The 23,164-nt window shown below is 38.2% G+C and overlaps 1 protein-coding gene across 1 annotated transcript in view; it reads right to left on the bottom strand.

Annotated features, from left to right (window-relative positions):
* LOC110261733 (uncharacterized) overlaps window positions 1-23,164 on the bottom strand; it is a 1,083,992-nt gene that overhangs the window by 29,362 nt on the left and 1,031,466 nt on the right. Inside the window, exon 16 of the mRNA XM_084967489.1 lies at window positions 13,529-13,586. The gene's annotated coding sequence lies outside the window, so the exon portion shown is untranslated. The remainder of the gene's footprint in view (window positions 1-13,528; window positions 13,587-23,164) is intronic.

The raw sequence follows: 23,164 nt of genomic DNA, 5'->3' as shown, positions 1-23,164 counted from the left end.
CAGAGCTAGAAAAACTGTTATTCAAACCCAAGGTAAAAATCTGGTTTATCATGAGATTAATGAATTAGGGTCCTCACAAAATGACAATAATAGCATCATTAGCAAGAGTAAATGTCAAGAATCTCATCTTGATATTGTTTCCATTTTTATGTAATGGTCAAGTGATGCTATTTTTTTAATGTTTTCAACATGCCTGGCCCTGCATTAGCACAAGGAAAATAGAGATAAATACTATACTCTCCTGCTTTGAAGGAGGTAAATAAGAGAATTTGTGAGGTATTAAAAATTGCATAGCACTCTACCAACAGAAAGAATTAGCTTATCATTGTATACTGGGAGGAGTTTCAGATTGGATTTTGTAGACCAGCTTGCAAAAGCTCAGATACTTATCTTTGGGCTAAGAGACTTGAGATTTGTTCAAAATAAATGTGCAATGAATAAAACATTGACTAGATAGTCCTGAGATGTGTACACCATTCTTGTTCAGCCTAATGTTTTGGACCAGTCATAGGACCTTTCTAGTTCACTGTAAAGACCATACAACTGAGTTACAGAGTAAGCTGTTCTTGCATGAGAATCACTTGACCATTACATAAAAATGGAAACAATATCAAGATGAGATTCTTGACATGTACTCTTGCTAATGACGTGTCAGTAAGTAGCGAAAAATGATGCTACTGGCCAATTATCAGAATTGCAATATGCTTTTTAAGGCCTATTTTTCAAGAAAAAGTATTACTTTTTTTTTTTTTTTTCAGTTGGCATGCTCAATCTGAGTTGGTTTTTATTTTAGAATTTGGCAGGACCAGGAACTGTGCTAGGTTATTATTAGATGTTATTTCTAGGTTGGAATTTTGGTGACATAATATGATCACAGTGTTTGCCATCTATTTTTCCTTCATGCTTATTTTATCTTCACTTGCCAATATAAACGGTGAAACAACAAATCAAACTGCATTTTTATTCCAGTATCTATTCTGTGTTATTTGACATAACTTTTTAGAGTTAATATTAGCTCAGATAATGAGGCACAAAGATGATATTACTTCATATTTACATAGTGCCTTTTCCTCTGAGGATTATAGAGCAGAGGCTTGAAAGACTTATTAAATTTATATTCCTCTGAGGGCATAGTATACCACTGTTAATCTTGTTTTACAGATAAGTAAGCTGAGGTAGAGAAGTTAACAAGTTACATCCAATATTTTGAATCTTGTTGATTATTTATATGTAGTTGTTTTCTTAAAATGACAACAGTTTTAAATTTTTTTTTTCATGAATTCAAAGGAGAAATATATTATTTTTACATGTTTGGTTTCAGATTTTCCATTTTTAAAAACCGTAACAAGTTGGTAAAGAGGGTGATAATTCACAAACACTTAAAGTAAATGGTCAATAAGAAAATCATTAATTTTTTTTCATTTTAAAAAATATTATTGAGGTATAGTTGATTTACAATGTTGTGATAATTTCTACTGTATGTCAAAATGATCCAGTGATATATATATACATATATATACACACATCCATTCTTTTCTAGGTTCTTTTCCCATGTAAATTATCACAACAGTATTGGGTAGGGTTCCCTGTGCTATATAGCAGGTCCCTGTTGTCCAATCAGCCCATATAAGATCATTAATTATTAAAAGCTCTCAATCATTGGAGGAATTTGAACAAGCCAGTATATTCCTGTTGTACTTCATGTTTCTGAGATGCTAAAGGTCTCATCCGTGGTCACTCTTGCAGGAGGCACCAATGTAGGGGGAATTCTGTCTATATCCCACTTCCACAAAATGTCGTTGTACCTCAGATATGCCCTCATAAATTGAGTTTTATATTATTTGCTACATAAGAGACTATAGGTAAAAGGATTGAAGAGTCCCTGACAAATAGGAAGTGCTCAGTGTTCATATGTCTTATTATTGTTTAATAATAAGCTTACATATATCTTATTAATGTAAGCTTCTCTCTCTATTCTGGATCTGAGAATGGAGAGAGAGTTCGAGTGGCTCTGGCAGAATCCTGTCACTGAAGGAAGAGGGATTGAAAAGGCCATTTTTTCTTTTTTTAAGTTTTTTTCTTCCCTAACGTGGCTTCTCTTTCGGCAGCTTTGCATAAATGTGGACAGTTTGACTCTCTAGACCATCTCCAACTGATAAGCTCATGACCTTGTAACACATTGCTAAACCCAACATGTATCAGCAGGAGAATTGAAGATACTGATACCCAGTATCTTGAGAATATAAATGTGTTCCTAAAGCATGGCAGGTAGGGGTGGATTAACTTTTCACAATTATTTTTCTACAGATACAGTGCAGATCGGTAGTTTTGTGGTACTGTTCTATGAATAAAAAGAAAAGACATTTAAGAACAAGTTATATGCAGAAAAAGCCTTTGACAAAATCCAACACCCATTCCTGATAAAAACCCTTCAGAAAGTGGGCATAGAGGGAACCTACCTCAACATAATAAAAGCCATATATGACAAACCTACAGTGAACATCAATCTCAATGGTGAAAAGATGAAAGAATACCTGCTGAGATCAGGAACAAGACAAGGATGTCCACGCTCACCACTACTATTCAACATAGTTGTAGAAGTCCTAGCCACAGCAATCAGAGAAGTAAAGGAAATAAAAGGAACCCAGATTGGAAAGGAAGAAGTAAAACTATCACTATTTGCAGATGACATGATCCTATACCTAGAAAATCCTAAACATGCTACCAGAAAACTATTAGAATTCATCAATGGATTTGGAAAAGTCTCAGGACACAAAATTAATACACAGAAATAGATTGCATTTCTACATACTAACAATGAAAGATCAGAAAGAGAAATTAGGAAAGCAATCCCATTTACCAACACATCCAAAAGAATAAAATACTTAAGAGCAAACCTACCTAAAAAGACAAAAGACCTGTACTCTGAAAACTCTAAGACGCTGATGAAAGAAAACAAAGATGACACAAATAGATGGAAAGACATACCATGCTCTTGGATTGGAAGAGTCAACATTATTAAAATGACTGTACTACCCAAGGCAATCTTCAGATTCAATGCAATCCCTATCAAATTACCAAGGACATTTTTCACAGAACTTGAACAAAATATTTTAAAGTTTGTTTGGAAGTGCAAAAGACCCAGAATAGCCAAAGACACCCTGAAAAAGAAAAATGGAGCTGGGGAATCAGGCTCCCGGACTTCAGACTATGCTACAAAGCAACAGTCATCAAAACCAAGACAGAAATATAGATCAGTGGAACAGGATAGAAAGCCCAGAATTAAACCCACACATCTATAGTCAACTAATCTATGACAAAGGAGGCAAGAATATACAGTGGAGAAAAGACAGCCCCTTCAATAAGTGGTGCTGGGAAAACTAGATGGCTGCATGTTAAAAAATGAAATTAGATCACTACCTAGTACCATACACAAAAATAAACTCAAAATGGATTAAGGACCTAGATAAAAGACCAAATACTATAAAACTCTTAGAGGAAAACAGGCCAAACACTCTCTGACATAAACAAAAGCAACCTCTTCTCAGATCCAGCTCTTAAAGTAATGACAATAAAAACAAAAATAAACAAGTGGGACTTAATTAAACTTAAACGTTTCTGCATAGCAAAGGAAACCCTAAATGAAACAAAAAGACAACCCACAGAATGGGAGAAAATATTTGCAAATGAACAGACTGACACGGGATTAATCTCCAAAATTTATAAACACCTTCTGCAGCTCAATACCAAAAAACAAACAACCCCATCCAAAAATGGGCAGAAGATCTAAACAGACAATTCTCCAAAGAAGACATATGGATGGCCAAAAAACACATGAAAAGATGTTCAACATCACTAATTTGTCTTTTTTTGTTGTTTGTTTTTGTTTTTTCTAGGGCTGCACCTGTGGCATATGGAGGTTTCAGGCTAGGGGTCCAATTGGAGCTGTAGCTGCTGGCCTATGTCACAGCCACAGCAACACGGGATCCAAGCCATGTCTACGACCTACACTACAGCTCACGGCAACGCTGGATCCTTAACAACTGAGCAAGGCCAGGGATCGAACCTGAAACCTCATGGTTCCTAGTCAGATTCGCTAACCACTGAGCCACTAGGGGGCACTCCCAACATCACCAATTATTAGAGAAATGCAAATCAAAACCACTATGAGGTACCACCTTACACCAGCCAGAATGGCCATCATCGAAAAGTCTACAAACAATAAGTGCTGGAGAGGGTGTGGAGAAAAAGGAACCCTAGTACACTGTTGGTGGGATTGTAAATTGGTGCAACCACTGTGGAAAGCAGTGTGGAGATTACTCAGAAAACTCGAAAACAGAACTACCATTTGATCTAGCAATCCCACTCCTGGGCATCTATCCAGAGAAAACCATGGCTCAAAAAGACACATGTACTCCAATGTTCATTGCAGCACTACTGGCAATAGCCAAGACATGGAAACAACCTAAATGTTCATCGACAGAGGAGTGGATCAAGAAGATGTGGTACATATACACAATGGAATATTACTCAGCCATTGAAAGGAAAGATAACAGCATTTGCAGCAACATGGATGGACCTAGAAATTATCATGAGAGGTTAAGTCAGTCAGACAATGAGACACCAACATCAAATGCTATCATTTACATATGGAATCTTAAAAAAGGGCACAGTGAACTTTGCAGAATAGATACTGACTCACAGACTTTGAAAAACTTATGGTTTCCGAATGAGACAAGTTTGGGGGGTGGGAAGATGTGCTGAGGGTTTGGGATGGAAATGCTATAAAATTGGGTTGTTATGATTATTGTACACCTATAAATGTAATAAAATTCACTGAATGATTAAAAAAACTTGTTATAGCAGAATAAAAGATAAAGAACACATGATCATCTCAAGAGATGCAGAGAAAGCATTTGACAAAGTTAAACATCTATTCATGGCAAAACCCCTCCGCAAATAGGCATAAAATAAATTTCCTCAACACATAAAAGATCAGGTATGATTAGGTCATAATCTATGGGAAAAAAACTGAAAGCTTTCCATTTAAGATCCAGTACAAAGCAAGGATTCCCAATTTTACCACTTCAATTCAACATAGTACTGGAAATACTAGCAAGAACAGTCAGACAAGAAAAAGAAATAAAAGGCATCCAAATCAGAAAAAGTTAAATTGTCTCTGCAGATGATATGCTGAAAGACTTAAGAGTCTACACTCATACACACACATACACACACTCTCACAATTCTGTTAGAATTAATTTAAAATTTCAATAATGTTGCAGAATACAAAATCAACATACAAAAATCAGTTTCATTTCTTTACACCAACTCTCTGTCTGAGAAGGAAATCCAGGAAACAATCCCACTTAGGATAGCATCAAAGAGAATAAAATACTTTGGAATACATTTAACCAAGGAGGCAAAAATCTGTGCACTGAAAGCTCTAAGCAATGGATGAAAGAAATTAAAGAAAACAGAAGTAAATGGAAAAATACATTGTGTTCATGGATTAGAAGAATTAATAATTTTAAAACTTTCATGCCTCCCCAAAGTATATACAGACTCAACACGATCTCTGTCGAAATTCCAATGATATTTTTCATAGAAATAGAAAAAAGAAACAATTATAAAATTTTTATGGAAGTACTAAAGATCATGAATATAAAAAGCAATCTTCAGTAGGAACCAAACGAGAGGCATCACGCTTCTTGATTTCAAGTTATTTACAAAGATATAGTAATCAAACAGTGTGGTACCAGCATAAAAGCAGACGCAGAAACCAATGGAGGAGTTCCCGTCGTGGCGCAGTGGTTAACAAATCCGACTAGGAACCATGAGGTTGTGGGTTCGATCCCTGCCCTTGCTCAGCGGGTTAACGATCCGGCGTTGCCATGAGCTGTGGTGTAGGTTGCAGACACGGCTCGGATCCCATGTTGCTGTGGCTCTGGTGTAGGCCAGTGGCTACAGCTCCGATTGGACCCCTAGCCTGGGAACCTCCATATGCCGTGGGTGCAGCCCAAGAAATAGCAAAAAGACAAAAAAAAAAAAAAAAAAGAAAAAAAGAAAAGAAAGATCCAATGGAATAGAATGGAAAGCCCAATGACAAACCCAAGCACAGTCAATTCTTTTTTTTTTTTTTTTTTTTTTTTCGTCAGGAATACACAGTGTGAAAAGACATTCTCTTTGATAAATGGTTTTGGGGAAAGCTGGATATCCACATGCAAAATGGTAAAATTGAACTCTTATTTTATAATATATACAAAATTGACTCAAAATGAATTAATCTTGAAGTTAAGACCTGAAACTTTAAAACTCATAGAAGAAAACATTGGGGAAAATTTCTTGACTTTGGCTTTGGCAATGATTTTTTGGGTATGACAATAAACAGTCAGGCAAAAGCAAAAAAAGAAAAGAAAAGAAAAACATTGGCAAGGATGTGGAGAAAAGGAAACATTTGTACACTATTGGTGGGAATATAAATTCATATAACCATTATGGAAAACAGTACAGAGGCTCTTCAAAAAACCAAAAATAGGATAACATATGATTCAGCTGTTTCTCTTGGAAATATACTCTAAAGAAATGAAATCAGCACCTTGAAGAGATGCCTGCACTTCCATGTTCATTGCAGCATTACTGGCAATAGCCAAGATGTAGAAACAACCTAAGTGTTTGTTGACAGATGAATGGATAAGGAACATTTGGTGTATGTATACAATGGAATATAATTCACCCTTAAAAAATAATAAGATCCTGCCATTTGTGGGAGTTCCCATCGTGGCGCAGTGGTTAACGAATCCGACTAGGAACCATGAGGTTGCGGGTTCGGTCCCTGCCCTTGCTCAGTGGGTTAACGATCCGGCGTTGCCATGAGCTGTGGTGTAGGTTGCAGACGCGGCTCGGATCCCGTGTTGCTGTGGCTCTGGCGTAGGCCGGAGACTACAGCTCTGATTGGACCTCTAGCCTGGGAACCTCCATATGCCGCGGGAGGGGCCCAAGAAATAGCAAAAAAAAAAAAAAAAAGATCCTGCCATTTGTAACCACATGGATAAACCTGGAGGAATTATACTAAGTGGAATAAGCCAGACACAGAAAGAAAAAAAAAAAAAAAAGCATGGGTTATCTTAGGTGTGGAATCTGAAAAAGTCAAATACGTAAAAGAAGAGAGTGGAACAGTGGTCACCAAGGATGGGAAGGTGGGGGGAATGAGGGGATCTTGGTCGAAGGGTACAAAGTTGCAGTTATGAAGGATGAAAAAGAGATCTGATGTACAGGATGACTATAGTTAATGTTACTGTACTGAATATTGGAAATCGCTGACAGTAGATTTCATGCACTCTTGTCACAGACAAAAATGGTAACTTATGTGAGAAGAGATGTATTAATTAGCCTGACTGTAGTGAACACTTTACTATGTATATCAAATTACATTGTTCACCTTAGATAAATATAATTTTTGTTTAAAAACTGGTCATGTACAGGATCTCTTTTAAAACTATGAGACTTTCTATATTCACTTGCCCTTATTTGCATATTCATATGTATATGCATGATCCTTATCTGCCTGTTTGCTTCTCCTGGGAACTATGAGGATACTAATATTTCAGATTTTGTGTGGAAAACTTACCACTAAATTTGTGTTTTGCCCAAATAAACTGAGCTTTGCTGTAGTGATTGTTTTGGATTGGCTTTCTAGGGTTATTACTGAAACAATAATCCATTCCTGTGTTTAGATGTGGATCCAATTCTTTCATTCATTTGTGTCATTTCTTACGTATGATTATGTAGTATACACAGTCTTTTAAGGAAAAGAATTAAAGTCTGGAAATAACAAATTCAAAATAACAGATTCTAGAAAATAACAAAAAATCGTAATAATGGAAAGTTGGTAATAGAGATATAGAGTCAGGTGAAATGCAAGAGTTTCACGGTGAAGGAAGCAATGTTGAGATTTCTGTGAATTAATGCGGATTTGCTGAGGGCAAGATTGGCAAAGGAAATCACCTTCTTAGAGTGTCACTTTTGATGATGAAGAGTAAAGAGTGAATTTCATAACATATGAAAAAAGAGCATGCAACGTGCAAGCAAGTGATGTGAGCTGAAGTTCTACCTTTGTGCTCACTAGCTTTGTGATCCTGGGATGCTACTTACTTTTTCTGAACCTTGGAAATATACTTTTTCCAAACCATTTTGTCTCATCTCTAATTGGGGAAAATAATTCCTACTTATCTCAGAGGGACTGAGGAAATTGTATTGTACTGTGATGCACTGTATAAAATGTTTTCATTACTGTATTATTTTGGGCTCAGACATGAGAATGAAGTATCAAAAGACGAAAGGTAATTAAAGCTTGCTACCCCAAGTGGGAAAATGGTTTTATTTCAGTACATTTTATAGGTTGCATATTTTTTCCCACGTAGCCAGCAGATTGTTTAGTACCTACTAACCAATAATTGCTTCATCTGGGATGGGAAAATGAGTATTTATTCTTCACACTTGTAGATATCTGTTTTTCAGGAGGAGAAAACAGGATTGGCTCCTGATAACAGAAAACTATCTGGGGGAAATGAGGGCCCTTGTTGATCTGGCACTATTAAGCCCCAGCTGGTTTCCTGAGCTGGGCATTGTGAAAATTGATAAGCCAGTGTGTGACAGAACCATGCATAGCAATGTGAACAATCTTATCCACCAATTTTTTTGTGTATGTGATCTTTTTAGGGCCACACCTGCAACATACGGAAGTTCCCAGGCTAGGGGTTGAATCGTTGAAGTAGCCATTGGCCTACACCACAGCCACAGCAACCCCGGACCCTTAACCCACTGAGAGATGGCCAGGGATCAAATCTGCATCCTCGCGGATACTAGTCAGTTTTGTTTTTGCCTAGCCATGGCGGGAATCCTCTTATTCACAAACTTTCAACCTAAATAAATGCAACACAGTGTTCCAAAGATGTTTTTGCTGTGCTAACCAGTGAGAAGGAAGGGGCTCATTTTTTCGTGGGGGTGAGGTTCTTATCTCTTTCCTCCAAAATCTTATCACATTAAAACCTTTTCTCTTCTTGTTACACTAATCCCATATTGCCGTGAATTCTACTCATCCAAGTTACTGACTTTTCATCCACAATGAGATGACTTTATATCATGGGGTTGGATGTGTCCCTACCTCTTATCAACTTCAGGATCTTGAACAAGTTACTTAAATTCTTTGAGCTTCAGTTTCTTCATCTATCATACAGGTATAATATTTCTAAGCTCAAAAGGCTAGTGTACTAGTTGGAATTACGTATGTAAAATAATGGTACATGGGAAATATTTCATAAATATTAGGACAAACTGTGCCATATTTATATCTCCTTTGGTGCCTCAATCATAGTAAATATTTAATAAATGTTTCTTTTTTCTTTCTTTTTTTTCTTTTTAGGGTCACACCTGTGGCATATGGAAGTTCCCAGGCTAGGGGTTGAATCAGAGCTGCAGCTGCCAGCCTATGACTCAGCCACAACAATGCCCTCTGAATGAAGCCGGGGATTGAACACACATCTTCATGGATATGAGTAGGGTTTGTTACCACTGAGCCACAATGGGAACTCCTAATAAATATTCTTGAATTAAAGAGTGCCAGGGACTTCCAGTGATTCCCATTAGTGCAAAGAATGTCTTCCTTGCTATGTGGATTTGTTTGATTGCATCATGTCTTCTGCACTTATTGACCCTCTGGACACTAGATTTGACCATCCAGTTTTCACTGAAGACTTCAACACACCTGGCACCAATGAAGCAAGATATGGAGAAAAATTGCTGGATCTTGTGGGACTGGAAAACTCACTCAGAAACTCATTTTCAGAACTCTCAGAAAATGTCATGTATTGGGAGTGAAGAAAACAGAGCATGCTCACTGAATGACACTGACTGCAGCATTGTCTGAAGGAAAGACCCAAGAGATGCTAGGCTCAAGTTTGTTTACATGAGTCAAACTCTGGACTCCTCATCCCACTGCTAAATATTCTCCAAACCCTCCTAAAAGCACAGTCCTCTAACCCCTTTGAGAGAGTGAATAAGAGTTGGGAGACCTTAGACATTTGGTAAGACTTGGGACAGTGTCATGACTGGTTTCATAGAACAGGAAACCCTGCTTTAAGTTGGGGAGAACTCATTCTTAAAACTTGTGGAAACCAGTGGAAGTAAATGGCTAAAGTCTTTTGCAAAGTAATCAATATAGTTCCCCAGTTTTTCATGGCAAGCATAAAGAAACTAGAGTGAAATCACAGTGGTAGAGCTCACTTTGTGATTAGGAAGTGTGGAACAAGGAGTGAGATGGAAAGGTTATATGCAGAGAATGCAGACTCACTATCCCCTCCTTCTTCACTGACTTCACAAAGCCTTCCCTGAGTTTTGATTTCTGTTTTCCTTCTCCAAGCAAAAGAATCATAAAATCTCAGGAATCATTCAATAGAGATCACAGTCCAGGACCACAGAAAGGTATAAATGAAGCCTACTATGGTCTGACACTGTAGACAAGAGTTTGATTTCGGAATAGATCGTTAACAGAAAGATGAAGAAAAGAATTCTCAACTGATGGCCTAATAATGCCTCTTGGCATTTTTTTTTTTTTCAGATAAGGAAGGAAAAATCTGTTTGATATCAGCAGAGCATTTGATGTCAAGCAGAATGTCCCAGCACTGTGATTCAATAATCACTCTCACCATCTTTAAATAGAACCTAAACTTAATCTAAATCTCTGGTTAGCAATCTTCTCAGAATGAACAAAGGTGTGTGATTAAAACTGTTCTACAGACAATTGCTGCCACACACATCTAGGGGATAAAAGAGCATCCTTGCAGTTTGCAGTAGCTTGATGTGGGATCCAAGTTCTTAGACCAGGGCTTGAATCCAGGCTGTTGTGGTGAAAACACTGAGTCCTAATCACTAGACCACCAGGGAACTCCTGAGAACAGAGCATCCTAAAGACAAGTCAATGCTCCAAATTTGAGGCCAAGATTCAAATACTAACTACCCCTACTTGGTCACTTTTAAAAACTAGCTTAACTACCCAACAAATGTCCCTATCTATCTACCTTTTCATCAGAGCCTGTCTCAACTATAGAATCTATTCAACTGAGGTGTTCAATGTCTAATAAATCATACTCTTGCCTACTCCAAGTTCTGCCCAAGATCCCCTCTAATTTATCTCACCTACTATGGCTTCATCTTCCAAGGACAAGTCCTGCTGAGAACCTTCAACTCTAAAATACTTCCTATGTTCTATCCTCCCATCCTTAGCCAGCTCATCTTCTCCTAGGGAAGCCCTACCCATATTCTTTCTGCAATGCATGGTCTTCCATATTTGAGTCTATTTCTCTTTGGCAGTAGAGAAATAGACTTTTGGTTTTAAAAAGCTAAGTGCAAATATTTCCTCTATTCCAGAAGCCAGTGTCTGTTTTAACCACAGGGATAAAAGATCCCGTGGTGTCAGGGGAAACTTGGGTCCAGATCTGACATTAGTCCATTGACAAGATTTTTATGATGTAGCAGACACAGCAGAAATGATGGGAAATCAATACCGAAATATGTGACTGTGAAGCTGTTTGGTGTCTTGAAGCTTATATCTGGCAGGTATTGATCTTCTTGCTTCCTTAGACTGAGTATGCAAAATATATTCATTGAAATAGCTAAAGTAACACAAAGATTGATACCTATTTTAGAAATAACACCAATATTTTAAGTAGATTTAATATTAGACTTCTTAATATCAATTGTTAATGCACAATAGTAATATTATTAATTAGCCACACATTATTTAATATCTTACAATAAGCAGTATATGACATAATCTTTGCCCTGCCCTGTACCAAGTACATCACACATATTAACTCATTTAATATTTGTAATAGCCTATATGGCTATTCCTCTTTTCCATATGAAAAAAACACTAAAGTGTAGAGTTAAAATGCCAAAGCTCTTGTCCCTTGAAAATCCATGAGGCAGATACCAAACTAAAGCATTACAATTGCAGACACTAAATCTCTGGGCTAATGAGAACCAGGCAGGTGTCCTCAAAAGTGTCTTGTGTGCTGAAGAAATTTTTGCTGCACAAAATAAAGTCATGAAAAAGAGGCCTATGTCTTTATGGCTTGTCTTACAATCTTTTTTTCCCCAGTTTTATTGAGATATAATTGACATAATATTGTATTCATTTCTGGTGTATACCATAATGATTTGATATATGTACACATGGTGAAATAATTACCACAATTAACTCTGGTTAACATCCATCATCTCAAAATAGTTAAATTTTTTTGTGTTTGATGAGAACTTTTAAAATTTACTCTTTTAGCAACTTTCAAATATGCTAAACAGCATAGTTACCATGCTGTACATTACACACCCAGAAATTATTTATCTTATGACTGGAGGCTTTAACTTTTGTCCACCTTCACCCATTCCCCAGCCCTCTGGCAACCAATCTTCTCTCTGTTTCTATGAGTCAATTTTTGAAAATTCCACATATAAGTGAGATAATACAGTATTCGTCTTTCTCTGACTTATTTCACTTAGCATAATGCCCTCAAGGTCCTTCTGTGTTGTCAAAAATGGCAGAATTTCCTTCTTTTTTTTTTTTTTTTTTTTTGCCTTTTTAAGGCCGCACCGCAGCATATGGACGTTCCCAGGCTAGGGGTCAAATGAAAACTGTAGCTGCCAGCCTACACTACAGCCACAGCAATGTGGGATCTGAGCTGCATCTGTGAGCTATACCACAGCTCACAGCAATGCCGGATCCTTAACCCACCGAGCGAGGCCAGGGATCAAACCTATAACCTCATTGTTACTAGTCGGGTTTGTTAACCACTGAGCCACGACAGGAACTCCAGAATTTCCTTCTTTTTATGGCTGAATAATATTCATATGTGTGTGTGTGTGTACATAAGTATATATGTCTCACAGTTTCTTAACCCATTCATCTGCTAACAGACACTTGGGTTATTTCCATGTCTTGATTATAGTAAATAATGTTGCAATGAACATGGGGATGCAGAGACCTCTTTGAGGTAGTGATTTCATTTCCTTTGGTTATATTCCCAGAAGAGGGACTGCAGGGTCATATGGTATTTCTATTTTTAGTTTTCTGCCGAACCTCCATACTATTTCTCATAGCGGCTAAATGAATCTCCTTTCCCACCCACAGTGTACAAGAGTTCTCTTTTTGCCACATCCTTGCCAACACTTATCCCTTGCCTTTTGTGAGGTGACATCTCATTGTGTGTGGATTTTCATTTCCCTGTTGAGCACCTTTTGCAATATCTGCTGGCCATTTGTGTGAGTTCTTATGTATTTTGGATATTATCCTCTTAGCAGATATATGATTTGCAAATATTCCCTTCCACTTGGTAGCTTGCCCTCTCATTGGTTCACTGTGCTGTGCAGACTCTTTTTAGTTAGATTTAGTCCCCCTTTGCTATCGTTGTCATTGCTTTTGGTGTTAAAGACCAAAACAAATCATTGTCCAGGCTGAGGCCAAGACACTCACCCTTTACACTTTCTTCTGGTTTTCAATCGTCTTTTATTCCTACAGGAATTTCAAAATTCTGGGGTTGAGATACAAAAAAGGCAGAATTATTAAAGGGGGAGTGATTGAGGATAAATCCCTATTTTTCATCAAATTGGGATATTTAATGAATGAGCGCATAATGTCATGTTATTCTTTTTCTGCACGTTGGGACTCTATTCTGTGTAGGTCAAGGAGGGCAGGGAGTATACATCTGGACACTGAAGCAACAGTAACTGGTGGCAAAAGAAAACAACCTGAGCAGTCAGACGCTGTTGGAGGCCTTGCATACTTTATGGAAACTTGATTACTTGCCACCTGCTAGGATGAAGGGAGGAGAGAAAACTGTTTTTTTTTTTTTTTTTTCTATCTTGATTTTGAGTATACAAAGACACTTCCTGCAGGTTTGTTTACTCCTTTAGCTTTGTCCTCACACTGCAGACCAAGATGATTTTTTCCCCTGGATATGTAATTTTGAATTAACACTGCCCGTCCCCATTCCAAATTGGCTCCTATTTCCCCCATATCCTCCAAACACCCCCACCAATCTCTAGCCTGCCACGTAGAATAACATACTAAAAATGAGTTTGCACTATATTTGGAAAGCATGATTTAAAAAAAATATCAGAAATTGTATCTGGTTATATTGTTAGCAGATCACATTCTCCTTCTGTGCTATGTTTAGATGTCGGTCAGGAGACTATGTCATCCGGGGAAGGGGAGCTAGGGTGCTGATGTGCCCACAGCTGTAGCCCCCAAGCACAGATCAGATCAGACCCTGAACCTTGAATCTGAAAAGTAGAAACATTGTGGTTGGGGGCAAAACCGGAGAGGAAACATTGATGGAAATGCAAAATAGCCAATGTGTCCAGTGGTCAAAATGAGTATTTCTAGTTTATTTTAAGTGCATTTTTTTTTTTATGGCTCCCAGTTGTTATCTAATCATTGTGTTTTCCTCAATGGTTGGACTTTCGTATCTGAAGGAGAAGTAGCTACATCACAGTAGAGAGATCATTTAAGAGATCATTTAAACAAACACCTCCCTTTCAAAGCTTCCAGAATGAGAAATCACCAATTATCTATATCTATATTTATATCCATCTCTCTATATAGCTCCATCTATATGTCTGTCTGCCTATCTGTCTTCATCTATGTATATATCTCCTCCTATATGGCTAATGCATATATACTATACATTAACATGCACACGAACACACACACACACACACAATAGCAGAGGCAACATGTCTGTGAATGGCATTTCTATCCTGTCCTTTTACTTAGCCTCTCTTTCCCCAGTCCTAGACTAAGGGAACCTTTTTTGGAGAAGGGAAAGAGACTCTTCATCCTTCCTTTGAATTCTATCAAGAATTTGACTTATGAAGCAGGCAAGCCATATTTTTTCTATAAATCTGATATTATGACTGCTCTTAAACCATTGTTTAGTAAAGGCAAAAATTTGCAGCTACCAAGATTTTGCATGCTTGTTCAGTGTTTTTAGATAGAAACTGAGGTAAAAGTTTGAATGGAATTTGAGCGCTATTTGACATGCTGTATATTTTCCTGTTGGTTAGTTTGCGCGTGTGAGTAGACAGCCTGTCACTCCCCACAATACATGGGCACCCTGGCATTTTGTTGTGTGTATTCCATGTATGGAAGCCTTTCTGAAGGTTTTCTCTTAGTAGTTTGAAAGTATAAGTTCGTATTTTAAAAATTTGGATGACTTCTGCTTAATAACCTGAGCACTGGTCATTTTTATTTTCTTTTGATATTCAAACAAACTTTTCACAAGAAGAATCCAAGTTTTAAAAAAATGAAACTAAACAAGAAATGATTATACAAAGAGGAAAAGAACATATGTCGAGCATTATAAAAATGATAAGCATGTTTCTGTTAAGAGTTTCATTACAACAAAATAGATTTCCCCCCTTTCACCTACTGAGACACTAGCAGTTTGGGTCTCCTGAATTATATTATGTTTGATAACTTCCTATTGCATTAGTGAATTTCCATTTGGTTATAAAAATTTCCTGATAAAGCACCATTATTTCTATGGCTATGAGGCAAAACATAATCTGATTATGTAGCTACTTTTATTATAACTGTAACTAATGTGATAATATACACCATATTATTACAGAAAAGCTTTGTGGCGTTTTCACTTTTGAAAAAGGGCAGACAGGCTCAGAGGAGGAACAACAGGAGAGACAAGGGATATTCGAACAGAACAGCAAAGTATGCCCTTAAAAAGCATGCCAGCCCCCCAGTGGTATAATGCAGTTTGTTCTGGGAAGAATGAAGAAAAGAGGGAGCTGTTCCCTTCCTCACAAACCAGGAGGACACACCAGGGGCCTGAAATCAGAAATCACCTGTCTCTTGGGAGTTCCCGTCATGGCTCAGTGGTTAATGAATCCACCTAGGAACCATGAGGTTGCGGGTTCGATCCCTGGCCTCGCTCAGTGGGTTAAGGATCTGGCGTTGCCATGAGCTGTGGGGTAGGTCGCAGACAGGGCTTGGATCCTGTGTTGCTGTGGCTGTGGTGTAGGCCGGCAGCTACAGCTCCGATTAGTCCCCTAGCCTGAGAACCTCCACATTCCGTGGGTGTGGGCCTAGAAAAGACAGAAAGACAAAAAAAAAAAAAAAAAAAAAAAAATCACCCGTCTCTTTTGTTTGGAGGAATACTTGTCAACAGGGGTAGACAGTGAAGATTAGCTTCTTAGAAGAGACTTGTTATCTCATTTAGACCGAGTTCACTCTAAGCCATTCAATGTCAATACGTTTGTTGAGCCTCCACTAAGTATAAGTATTATGCTAGATGGTGTAGATGGAACAGTGAAAACATCACAATCCCTATCATTAAGCAGCTCGTATCACTTAATAATTACAACACAATGTAGTGGGAGGTGTATCAATTAATCACTAAAATGCAATGCAATACGTGATAGAAGAGAGATATTGACAAATCCTCTTGAAGGTTGACCAGGAGTTCCAGATGGCTGAGACAGTCAAGAATGTGCTCAGCAGAAGGGAAAGGGTGGTGGTTTGTACAAGCAGATGCAAAGGCATGGGGAGTGCCAGGTGTGAAGGACATGACATGCTTTGAAAAATATTCTGGGCTTTATTTCATGGTGGAGATGTAGGAGGTAGTCCCCAAGTGGCAGCAATAATAGTTCAGGTCCATGTTTTGGAAAAATGTCCCTGTGAACAGAGTGCAGTATGGATAGGAGGGGTAAACAACGGGAAAGAGGAAGATCAGAGGGGAAGGTTGTAAATCTCACCTAAGGCTGCACACCAGATTTGAGGAGTGCGCTGAGCAGCTGTTTGTGTTTAAGCTAAAATCAATTGAATGATTGAAGAAAAAAAAGTGAGATTCAATGGAATAAACTTGTGTGACTGGTTGGCCCCATTAACTGATACAGAAAACTCTTGCCAGTGAGTTTAATTTTGAATATATTAACTCTGAGATCACTTCCAGAATATCATGGTGGAGTTGCCTAGCAGCCTCAAGAAAGATACCAAACTTCTGCGTTATCAGTATACTAGTGGCAGCTGGAGTTAGGGAAATGGATGAAATAACAGAAGGAAGAAACAGAATCAAAAAATGAGAGAGCTGTGGAGGAAACACTCACCTTCAGAGGGCATAAGGAAAAGAACTAACGAGGGAGACAAAGAAGAAGCGGTTGGAGGGTAGAGGAGGAGAGAAAATAGGAAAAGGTGAAGTAGTGGTTTGGGGAAGAGAGTTTCTGGATGGCAATTAAGAAAAAATAAAGATGGAAAGATCTTAAGATGAACAATTGGGAGAAATCAGAGACAGTGGAGGCAAACTACTTTTTTGGAAGCTTGGTAGGTAAAAGACTGGTAAGAGGCTGGGGTTCTCTGGTGGCTCAGCAGGTTAAGGATCCAGCATTGTTGCTGCTGTGGCTAAGGTTGATGCTCTAGTGTGGCCTAGGAACTTCCTCATGTCACAAGTACAGCCAAACCCAAACCAATCCAAACCAAAAAAGCCCCCCAAAACTGAAAACAAAACAATGGAAAGAAGTAGAGTGGGACAGAGTGGGAGTAAGGAACATTTGGAACTGGTGAAACTAAACGGAGCAAGGCTGTATGCCAAGAAAGAGAAGAACACATACACATACAGATAAGGTACGACATAAAGATTAGCCTTCGACTTGGAGAAGCATAGTTACTGATGTGACTATAGAATGGAAAGGAGGTGTGTGATGGGGTTCACGTGTGATATGCATCTTCTATGAGACCAGCTTCTCCATCTCAATCCGCTTGTGGGTGAAAGGTTGCCTCTTCCCAGACTGATCATCTTATGAGTGTGTGTCATTGTTCACAACGATTTCTAAGTGAGAGATGTGGCAATGTCATCACAAACCCATCAGCAATGTTACAACAGCAATAACAAAACCTTCAAACCAAAGCAAGCCCCTTGACACCTACTGTCCTTTTTATGAGTTAGCCGTGTTTTACTGTCTCAATGGTCAAGAAACGAAAACCGGTGATAAAACTTGAATTAACAGATAACCTCATTACCTGAAGCTTTATTCTACCCAACTTTTAGCAAAAAGAGGCAAATCATAAACATGTTCCTCTGAAGTTCACAGAAAGCAACTGCAAAATTTCCTTCCCTGTTCACTCTCTGTACTGGAGGTCCTAGATAGGTATCATAAAACGTTATTGAACATGATACCCTGAGGCACTGAAAAATAGTGAATCATTAAAAAGAGATCAAATTATGGTCAGTTGCCTACACAGTATGGAAAGAAAGGCTAGGCATGAAAGATTTTCAGTGGCGTTGAATGCAAAGTATTTGTTTAGTTGACCTCAGGTTAAGCAGAAAATACAATTTATCAGTACTTCTCATTTCCACTGTTCTCTGAACGCCCCAGTTAATTTAAATTTTGTACATGCAAACAGTACATAGATGGTTTTTATTCTACCATAGAGAAATTATACTTAGTTATAGATATGAACTTTTTAGGTAGAAAGCACAGAAAGGTTTTCATCCATGATCCTAAATCTTTTCATAAGTTTTACCCACTTCACTTGGAATTATTGAAGCTATTCCAAAAGAAACACTCTGGTGTTCATTCTATACCAGTGGCACATAAGATAATTTTCACTCGATGGGATGGTTTTTTTTTTTTTTTTTTTTTTTTGGTTTGTTTGTTTGTTTTCCAGAAAGCCAGTGTGCTTGATTCCAAAAAACTGAAAGACAAACCCCAGCATGATTGTTTTTTACTCAGAACTGTAAGATTGTCATAATTAATTTTTTTTAAAGTTTAGACCATGGATACATAATGACCAACAAATACTTTGGAAAAGGAATACTTGACTTAGAAGTAGGTGTCTTATTAATTTGTATATTAGCTCTCACTTATATGAACTGGCAAATTTGGGTATTTCTCCCTGTTGAGGGACGTTTCAGGTAAAGGAATTATGATTTTGAGACTGAATGGTATATAGAAGAGACTATGAAATTTGGATCCCAATAGATATGTGTATGAATAATCAAAACTCCCAAAATATCACTTCCCTAACTTATAAACCTCCTATAATAATATCTATTTATATCATGGGGTTATTATATAAATTAATATTAATAGATGTATAGCAGCAGTCACATAGCACATAGTATTCAGTAAATATTAGCTATTATTTTTATTATGTTAACTCTGTGGACTACTAGCAATCATGGAAACATTACCTTTTCCAAGGGGAAAAACATTTCAGGTCTAATATATCAGGATTTGGAAATGTTTGTCTCTATAGAAATGAGCTTATACAAGCATGGCCTATGGTTCTGGTTCTGGTTTTAGCTCTGCTATATGATATTGATAAGTCCTTCACCTGTTTGGACCTCAGAGTTCTTATCTGTAATGCAAAGTGTTTGTCTAAGAAGAACCTCAAGGGCCCTGTCTGATTAAAAATGCTGTGGGTCTATATTCTTTGTATTTGGCCTAAAATTTCCAATTTGGGGCTATGTCCTTGAATCATTTCCTTCAGCTATCAAAATATCTCCCATCTTAAAATAAAATTTTTCTATGTCCGGGGATCATCCTGTTTCTCATAGCCAAACATCTTGAGACGGTTGTCTATACAGATTGTCTCTCCTTCCTTCCTTTTTATTCTGCTTAAACACTCTCCGTTTGGACTTCTGCCCACAATTTCCCCTGAAAACCCCCTTGTCCTAGTTGACAGTGCTCTCAATCTTGCCAAATCTTATAGCAATTCTCTATTTTACTTGCATGATATAGATAACTGTTCCCTCACACTTGAAAAAATTACTTCTCTACTCTTCCACGTACCACACTTGCCTGATATTTTTCTACTCACTGGACAGTGACTCCTTCTGGCTTTTCTTCTTCTTAGTCTCTAAACCAAGGTATGTAATAAGAATATAACACAAGCCACATAGTCAATTCTAAATTTCCCACTATTTAATTTCTATATTAAAAAAGTAGAAAGAGATTACTGTGTTCTAGGTAGTCAAAGACATGATAGTGAATGAAATAGTCATAAATCCCTACTCTAATAGTGCTCATTTTTTAGTAAGAGCAGAGCAGACAATAAACAATCTGAGTTAATTACATTGCACAATAGAAGATGCTAAGTGCCAAGGCAGGGACAGAGGAGGAGTGGCAGAAAAGTGGGCGGTGAAGTTAGAGAGACAAAGGAGGGGTCAGATGAGGCAGGTCTTTTTGTGTGCTGTTGAAAATTTGGGTTTTTAATCATATTGAGTTGGGGAATCATTAGAAGGCCTTAAGAAAAGAAATACAAGCTATAACTTAAGCTGTGAAGATGATTTTTGGCTGCTGCTTTGAGAATGTACAATAGAAGGTAGGGGCGGGGGTGTGGCGGGCACATTATGACCAGATAGGAAGTTTTTGTGATAATCTAAGCTGGCGAGGACAATGGCTTTGATCTGTTACCAGGGGAAGTAGTGAAAAGTATCAGATTCTGAAAGAAGAGGTCCAGGCAAGATATTGAAATATGAGAATCATCAACACATATCAGCTTTGTCCAATAGGATAGCCTCTGGTCACATAATGCTCTTGAAATTTAGATTAATTAAAATAACATAAGATAAGGGAGTTCCCTAGTGGCTCAATGGGTTGGGGACCTGGCATTGTCATCTCTATGGCTCAGGTTGCTGCTGTTGCACAGGTTCCAGCCCTGGCCCTGGAACTTCCACATGCTGTGGGTACAGCCCAAAAATAAATAAAATGAGAATTCAGCACCTCAGTCATACAGGTCTAGCTGTATTTCAAGTGCTCAATACCCACATGTAGTGAGTATTCCTACAGGGACAGTGCAGATACAGGACATTTCTGTCCTCACTGACAGTTCTACTGGGCAACATTGATACAGATGAATGACATGTAGAATTTTGTCCTCCTGCTTCTCAGATCAACTGCCTGCAGGATGTCTCCCCTGAATAATTAGATTATAGCTATATTTATGCCATGGTATTCTTTTATTTTATAATGATTTTTATTTTTTCCATTATAGCCAGTTTATGGTGTTCTCTCAATTTTCTACTGTGCAGTGAGGTGATCCAGTTACACATACATGTATTCATTCTTTTTTCTCAGATTATCATGTTCCATCATAAGTGACTAGATACAGTTGCCAGTGCTATACAGCAGGGTCTTATTGCTTATCCATTCCAAAGGCAATAGTCAGTATTTTTGATTCCAGTCTTCATCTGTCTACTTTGACTTCATTTTTGCCATCCTGGTTGATTTTACCAACCTCATGTGCCAACTATGAGGTTATTCCTTTCTGTCCCCACTCAACCTGGTCACTTCTAATCCATTAGCAGGTTGATTTGCTTCTCCTTCCAAGACATAACCTGCCTATGACCTCCTTTCAGCACCTCCTCTTCTATCACAGCATCTTTCAATGGACAATTGAGATGGCCTCTTCATTAGGGTTGTTCTAGCCTTACATTAAAATCACCTGGGAGTTCAAAACCAAAACAAAGCAAGGAAAAACAATGCCAAGGCACTGCTCCATGCCCACAGGTGGGCCTTGGCATTATAAAAGCTTCCCAGAGGAACACTTTTACCCTCTCCTCCATCACTCCCCATTGTCTGCTTGCCATGTAGGAGCCAGAGTGACCTTTCTAAATAATAGATCATGTCGTGAGCCAGAGTGACTTTTCTAAATAATAGATCATGTCATGATCTCAACTTTCTCATGATCTCTTATTGCTCTGAAAAGAATTCAGAGCTCCCGAACCTACCAAATCTGGCCCTGCATGTTTCCCCAGCCCAGTTTTGCCTGGTGGACCCTATCCTTGTCACTTCCTCTGGGAGGTGCTCATTTTAAGTAGTCCTTCCCTCCTCCCCTGGCACCTTTCTCAGTCACTTGAGTTCCCAATTCCCTGGAAAATTTTCTTTATGGACTCTACGTATCTCTGCAACGATCATATTTAATACTTTTCAGATCTGTTCTTTATCTCCCTGACCAGAATGTGGAGTTCATGAAAGCAAGGATCTTTTCTTTTATCTGTTTAGCACTGGAACACAACCTGGCAACATTCAAATGAATGCTGTCATTCAATGAATGCTGTCATTCAAAATATGCTTCATTTAATGCATATTTTTAAAGATCCTTGTTAGTCTTCTGGGAAAAGACCGTGATGGCAATGATAACAATAACATACATGATGATTTACAGCTTATGATGTGCCAGGCACTGTGATCTGTCAATGCACCCATTTTACAGATGACAGATCCTGGCATTTAGAAATGCTAAGTAAATTGACTGGGGCCACCAAGGTAGTAAGTGTGAGAAGCTAGATCTGGAACTGGGATCTGTCTGAGGCCAAAATCTATAGTCTTAAAACAAAACAAAACCTGAAACAAAGCAAAAACCAAACTTGTAGCCATTTAATAACTACCAATGAAATAAATAGAATAAATGGTAGCTGATGCATTTTAGAGACTTAACACTGATACTTAGTTTACAACTAGAGAAAACAATATACTTTATCTTCTATCCCCACTTAGACCTTGGGTCTCTGTTGCATCCTTTTTGCCCCTGTAAAGGACTCGAGTGTGGGCCTGCATTCCACTTTTTGCCAGTTATTTTGTGCAACATGCAGTTCTAGCCTAAAGAATTCCATCTCCTAGCAGCTACCAGGGTTACTTGTAGCCTCAATGATCTTCCTTTGAGAGAGGGAAAAATCCCCTAACTTTGTAACACAGTCCAGCGATGCATGAGAAGCCTTTGTCGGGGGCGGGGTGGGGGGAGCAATTGGTGGGGGAGGGAAATAAAAATACTGTTCTGCTCCGGAATGTCTCCTAGGACTAGTGAAAAATGCTAATTCTGACAACAGCGAAGTCATTTAAAAATCAAAGCACCTTTGAATTATATTCGAAACAAGATTAAAATGAGAAGTGGTGAAAGAAAATAATTATATTCCTTGCATCTAGCAGCATCTTTTCCTCTCCAGCCCTGTCCTCCTGGTTGCTGATGCCCTCCAAGGTCTCCCGGGAGTGATTTTCCTGTGACTCACCCTAGATAGGCTTTGGTTCAATTTGCACAAAAAGGTAGAAAGCTGCACGCCTTTACTTTATTCTCCTGGAATGGTCTGAGGAGAAA

This window comes from Sus scrofa, chromosome 7, assembly GCF_054392235.1.
Source record: "Sus scrofa isolate SSC_HxYL_T2T_F1_AM1 chromosome 7, Sscrofa_HxYL_maternal_Yorkshire_Landrace_v2.0, whole genome shotgun sequence".
NCBI lineage: Eukaryota > Metazoa > Chordata > Mammalia > Artiodactyla > Suidae > Sus > Sus scrofa.
Note: the sequence above shows the minus strand (reverse complement) of the source record. Positions and strands in the feature narration are given on the sequence as shown.